Source organism: Rutidosis leptorrhynchoides, chromosome 2 (genome assembly GCF_046630445.1).
Source record: "Rutidosis leptorrhynchoides isolate AG116_Rl617_1_P2 chromosome 2, CSIRO_AGI_Rlap_v1, whole genome shotgun sequence".
Lineage (NCBI taxonomy): Eukaryota > Viridiplantae > Streptophyta > Magnoliopsida > Asterales > Asteraceae > Rutidosis > Rutidosis leptorrhynchoides.
Window position 1 is genome coordinate 178247311 of NC_092334.1, and position 7648 is coordinate 178254958.

A 7648-nucleotide genomic window follows, 5' to 3' on the forward strand; every position below is an offset into this window, starting at 1 on the left:
TATCCGCGTCAGATTCTTTGGCATTTATTAGTAAAAATAACTTTGCGACTCTTATTCAAAGTAGCCAGTTTTGTCACAGCTCTAGTAAGTCAACTTCGACTTTTTAGTCAGACTAACCTTATTATAACCTTGAGATATACACCATCGTTACCAGGGAACCTTTTACATTCCACCACATTATTACCAGATGTACCAACAACTTCATTACCCTTTGACTTTAGCCTCTCCAAAAAGTCATTATAATTATTCATTGAAACCCCATCATTTACTCATTCGCATCTTGTAATGAGAATTGCCATACGAATCATTGGGAATTAGCAATCAGTATTTTGAAATCTCGCAGCATGTCTACATCAACAGTTATATGTGTATATATAACGTCTATCTTCTGGACTTAATTTGAATGTGAAGTTTCTGGAAAACACTCCGAACTACGAATTGGTTCTTCGAAAAAAAAATGCTGATGATGCAACAAAAACTATAAACGACTTTAACGGTAAAAGCTGGATGATGATGATGAAGTGTGCTGGCAAAGCGCAGAAAAAGAGAAGTTTTGGAACTGGAAAACGGATTGAGCAAAGTAGGAAGGAGGTTGTGGACAAATTACAAAGACTGAACCTGACTTCAAAGGATCCAAATGATTCAGTACCTGCTGAAGTCATTAACGAATACCTTGCTCCTGACTCTAAACCCCTGCGGACAATATTCTTCATCATCCTATGATATTAGAAATTCTAAAATATCATCATATCTTTCATTATAAATATCCTCCATATTTATGAAGATATTTTCTTAATTTTTCTTATTTGAAATCATTTACCTCTTCGCGCTATCTGTATTACATCATAAAAGAAACTATTTTAGTTTCTAAATTCCGAAACATTCAAGTTTAAAATAGGAATATTTTGAAGTAGTGTTGGGAACTGAAGCATGAATTAGTATAATATAATGACACTTGATCAATGTGATTATATCACAGTAAGTCATGTTGAGTTTCTAAATGGAACGTGATGATTCACAGATCATAACATCATCATGTGCCATGTTATACGACTCTTGTATTCTATTTAACCTCTAAAATATCAAGAAAATATTTCTTGATGATTCGGTCTTTTCCAAGGTATTCTAGTAATTTGACAAGTCAAGATCGTGCCATCACAATTTCCTTCCTAGAACATTAACAATGTTCATTCCGAAATTCATATCTGTGAATTCTGGACCATTACAAGCGGTGCTTAATCGCAAGAAGAAGAAACTAAAGGACAAAACTCCGAAATAGAAATTGGGGTATAAATTGCAGCAAATAAAAGAGAGCATTAACTGTGAATGATAATGATTATAGAAGACAGAAGCAGAGACTTTGAAATATAAGGGAACATATAAAGCCCAACGACAAACCAGAAATTATAAACCATATATATGTAACAACCCCAATCCGTTTAACCAAAAACGGAGTACATTTTTTTTTATTTAGTTAGGTCCCATTAATACAATACATTTTCAACTCTATTTTCATCGAAACATATCATCGTAATGATACGTTTAACAATATATCATGACCCTTGGCACACAAATTACACTTTACAAAATCATTTGTAATAATGACCCGATCACGAGAAATACGGGTTAAGACTCAATAACCCAACCCAAGACCAAGAGCATAATCCCGAGGACTACCAAATCCCCCACCCGTGTCCAAATATCCAAAAGCTACCCCCTCGAGCCCAAGCACACCTAAGAATCTAGTCTACAACTAGCTAGCTTCATAATCACAATACCTGTAAAAAGGTAAACAACGAGAGGGGTAAGCATAAAGCTTAGTGAATGCAATAATTATACACATACATATATAATATACCTACATGCAAACACTTACTCACATACCGCATACATGCTAGCAACACAAATAGCTTATCATCACAAATACAAAGCTATAAACCTCCAATACCACAAGCTAGCACAACAATAGCATATATATAACTACAACAATGTAATATGCTACACTACAACACAATAACCATGGTTAACCAATAACACAAGGGAATGGTACTTCGAATTTCCCATCGGTGTTCGTAACAACCGTTAGTGTACAACGACATATATCACTAACCCCTAGGCGACACGGACAACGAAATATCCGTTCAAGCAATCGTTAGTGTACAACGAAATATATCACTAACTCTTGGGCAATTTGGACAACGAAATATCCATCGTTAGTGTACAACGAAATATATCACTAACTCTTGGGCAATTTGGAAAACGAAATATCCATCGTTAGTGTACAACGAAATATATCACTAACTCCCGGTGGTATAGACCCGTATACCCGGCCCCATTCCCCGCCCTACAAATAGATACATTATATACACACATGTATAATCATTCCACTCACCTTATCACATCGGTGGTGATTTAGCACTTCCGTATGCTTCGAGCAAGGTACCTAATACATAAGTACACATTCAATACACAACTTGTGGAATTAACCACAATACTCACTCTCGAGCATTTAATGACCCAAAAGCATTAAATAACTCACTTACACCCAAAACCGCCCATAAATGGCCAAGACTCATCTTTAATTACTAAAAATAGTGATGTAAGTCTACTAACACCAATTAACACAAACTTAGGGTATTTCATACCCATTTCACCCAATTAGGTCAACCTTAACTCATTTGACCCATTTCAACACTTATACATACCATTTTAGCCAAACATGACCCATTTACAATTCTTCCATCATTTACAAGTGTATTAGTGACTAGTCAACACAATTTAACACTTACAACTTCAATTCACATGGCCAAACCCTAGATCATAGCTGTTAGGGTTTTCCTTATCTCAACATAACCCAAATTTACCCATTTTACCCCCAAATGGGTCTTACAAGTTCCAACACTCCTAAAATCACTAATACTAGTGATTATACCCTACTTACAAACCTTAAACATGCTTAAATCATTAACCAACCCAAAACCCGCAAAATATCAAAATAGTGAGTTTCCATAAACCCCCTTCATCATCTAAATAGGTTTTACAAATAACAATCTCAAAACCCTAACATGAAATCTCAAATCAAACAATGAAATTCGGATTTAGAATTTACCATAACAATTAAAACGTAGCCGAGAACGAAAGGAACAACTTTATCACTCGCACCTTTGATCGATTCAAGCTTCTTCTTCATTAAAACTCCAAATCTCTCTCTAGAATCTCCCTCTCTCTCTAAACTTTGAAGATGAGAGTGTTTGGATGTGAAAATGGAGATAAGATAAGCATTGGAACTGATTTGGGGTATAAAACGCGTCCACATGTGAATTTACCAAAACACCCTCAAAAGATTCCATTAAAAAGGGTCAAAAATGACATTACAACGACATTTGTCGCGTTTTGCGACACTTTGTCGCGTTTCGCGACACCAGGACGCAACACGCGACACTCAAACGTGACAGAAAGACAGAAACCATGTATCAGAAGTTGTCTCGTTTCGGTCATGTTTGTCACGGATCACGACATACCAGAACGCGATAAAACACACCCGAACTCGACAGTTTACCTGATTTTCTCCAATTTCACTTTTAAAACATCCCAAAGTCCAACGTGGTCAACTAATTACATCCAAAACATTAATTAATCATTCTTGGACTTCAAATGACGCCCTGAGCGTCATGTTTAGAAAAACGGGGTGTTACAACTCTCCCCCACGTAAATTCGATCACGTCCTCGTGATCCTAGTCACTTAACCGATCGGAACCGCACTCTATGGTCCTCGAACAAACGTTTCGATCCGACTTCTACCACATTACTCATTAACCCGAAGATTAATCCATTAACTAACTACACACTTGCACGCATTCCGAGACGTACAACACACAATATCCGAAGTCTATAACGATCACCTAGAATACACAGAATCACCTTGTATTCTCCTAACTCCTCTAAGCAATTTCTTTCAAAGAGTCACCTTAACAACTAAATCGTCTCTCGCGATTTATCAAAATCCACAAATCCGAGCACTAACACTTGCTCAATCCCACACATTGGAAAAAACTCAACCAATCTCGTACCGAGATATCGACTCCTTAGCGTACCCATACCAAGTACAATGCTAATAATCACATACTTGCATTACCGCAACCAGCGGTATCTCTTGCGCTCAACGTCAAAATACGGAAAACTCCATTAACCCTTCAAGTTCTCTCGACTAAATCTCGCAACAAGCTACATCCATAACTATATCGCCCAACGCGATATACTAGATCCACTACGCCGTGAACCAAGTCTTTCATTACTCCAAACCGAGAAGGATTTATACCTCATTAAACTCCGTACTTCATTGGTTCATAAACACAATCACTCGACCGGTCAACCACGAATGTCCTCCTAATCAAGAACCCACTTCCTCGTCTCCACCACCGGTTCATTCCTTCAACGAAGGAATTTCGGTATCACCACATAATCACACTAAGGACACAAGGTTTTTCCTCCAAACCCTACAACACAACCACACAAGACGGCTTCCTACTACCAGCATGGAGACTATTCATATACTTGAATCCCGTCAACAGCGAATTATCATCACAACAAATTCGCAATTTGCCACACGATCCATAAAATATTCACCAACGTCGGGTGAATCCTCCTACCTAGACCGTCCATTAAGGATGGCCTTGACATTTCCATGAAACCAACGGGTCACATCACTAGGGAACACACTCTCGCAAACAAACAACATCCGCGTGCCTCGATGTGAGACAATCGGAGCCGACACTCCCCGCCTCACAATCATTCATAAAGTGGAATAATCCACTGACAATATTCACGACCACGTTTCCCGAAAGGGAAAATACAATATACATCCCCAAATCGAACCCGTACCTACTCAACAGTACTATCCGGGTTTCACACCAACCTAAAATTACATCACGAGAGCACCCAAAATGACAGTTACATTCTCTCACTCCGAGATCTTAAACTTCACATTTGGTCTCATACCGCACTCGGGTACTACACGACCACCTTACACAAGAAGACTTACACTTCATTCGATCCCATCATCACAATCTTCACACATAACATTCCGGAAATGTAACTCACAATCGTAATGCACGATCTCGAGTCAACATCAACAACTCGTCACTCTTCCTTGTTAGGAACTCCGAATACCTCTTGAGGCTTAGCACGGTACACTCTGACACTTCACTATATATAACACCACCGAAGTTCTCCTCGGGCGGCAGAAAAAACTCCCCCACTTAGGATTTATCTCCCCATTGTCACCGCCAAGATGATAACATCCCGCGAAATTGTAATTCCACGTCACACCTGACCATTCTCACTGTTGGTCATAAACATCAAATCACCGCTAATTCACTTTAGGCTCTCAGAGCCGACATGTACAATTACTTAAGACGTCGTACACGTGACAACATCGCGCCGTCATACCACAAATCATAATTAACAGCTCTTCATCGTTCGCAAAGCTAACTCCACCAAAGTCCCACATACGCCTCTATGACTAGGCATATGCCACTCCGCTTAATCAGTCGTGCATCACAGTCGAGATCACCCGACCTTCTACGCAACGAACCATTATCGACAATTGCTCACTCTCATGGGGAAGAGTGACCAATCCGACACAATAATTGCATCGACCGCAATATCGACGCTTCATCATAACCTTCGACCTAATCGACCATTAAGTCCATCACCGGCTCACCGGTCATCCTTACTCGTCCATCACATAAGAGCAACAAGATTCGCTCATCTGCCACTTCATAAGAAGTATTTACTACAATGCTCCTAAACTTCAACTTTCGCAACCGTCGAATTACTATCACCCGTCGATCACTATTTAAAATCTTCGATGCTTCCAAAGGGTATCTCACAGGCACCCTAAGCACAAAGTGATCACACCATCACCGGAGTTGAACATTACACTAGCAGGTATAAGAGGGCACCTGACGCCGTGTCATGCAGACTCCCACCACAATTAACCAAATTTTAGAAACTCAACCTTTAGGTTCCATACACCCGATGTCACCTATCTCTCTATAATAATGACCCGAAGTCATACCTACCCGACAAACCTTACGGTTTATCATCTTATCGAAAGTTCCTAGCGATCACATGCTACCCGTAATTTCCACAAGGCCAAACGATATAGCCTCACGAAACCTTTCATCTAATGCTAAAGAGATGCTTGGAAACACCAAGTCTTACACTCTTCCACACATCTCGATAAAAACCACTACTACAAGGGATATTCCATTAAGAATGTTACCTTATAAGCCACAACACACTAACACAATCATCGTCATATGGGTCCCACTCCCATGAGCTTAATGACCCAAAGACTCCCCGATTCGCCAATTCCAAGGCGACTCACAACAAGAATCCTAACACGATTCTCTAACCACACACTCTACCGAGTGTAACTCAAACCACAATCATTAGACTTGTCGCATTCCATTACGGAATTCAAGTCCTCGTCGCACACACGCACACGTAAATCAGTCATCGTAGTTACGATGAGTAACTACAACGAATGATAATCTCAAAATGCACCCACTACTTAGTGTGACTAAGCACGCACCAAACTCGTGAGTTGGCTCACTCACTTAGCTAAACGAATCCACCGTAACACTTCTCGACTCGCAAGGAACTCGATGTGACAACAAGCACAACACCAGAGATAACTATAACCTAGGAACCATAAAAAGATTCCTCACTCATCCCGATTCTACCCCAACCATGCCACGTTTCCTCCGTTCGGTACTTGTCATGTCATGCTTGATGCCAAGATACACTTTTGTAATAATGGTGATCAATCACTATTACAAATGCGTACCTTACCATTTTCACATGGTCACGCAAAGTGCTTTACCTGGACTGACGCAACATTCACACAAGATAACACGCGATAACTCCTAGTACCCGAATGACCAAAGTCCTTACCGCGAACTTGATCACTCAAAACTGCCAATTATTCGAATCTCTCCAATAGATTCGTCCCTAGAACACCGCACAATTAGATACCTGTGTATATATACACATATATACAATATAATAATAAATATACACAAGTACACCGCAACACAAGTCAACCTAAAACCTAGGTGACTATCACTAAACAACGTTCAAGTCCGCCTACTTACATTAGGCACTAGCTATCTAAGGCAAAAACTTTCTCACGAAATAAGGCCCCACCTAATTTCACATTGGACAAGCACAAGTCCTAGTTAGTCACCTACTCTAAGGCACTAACAGTTCTCAATCTGACCCGTGTTCCTACAAGTCCCGCAAATAACGCACAACGGCCAATAAGTCTAAGACTAGGCACCTATTCCAAGGTCACCTAATTCCCTTAGACTATGCTCTGATACCACTTGTAACAACCCCAATCCGTTTAACCAAAAACGGAGTACATTTTTTTTTATTTAGTTAGGTCCCATTAATACAAAACATTTTCAACTCTATTTTAATCGAAACATATCATCTTAATGATACGTTTAACAATATATCATGACCCTTGGCACACAAATTACACTTTACAAAATCATTTGTAATAATGACCCGATCACGAGAATTACGGGTTAAGACTCAATAACCCAACCCAAGACCAAGAGCATAATCCCGGGGACTA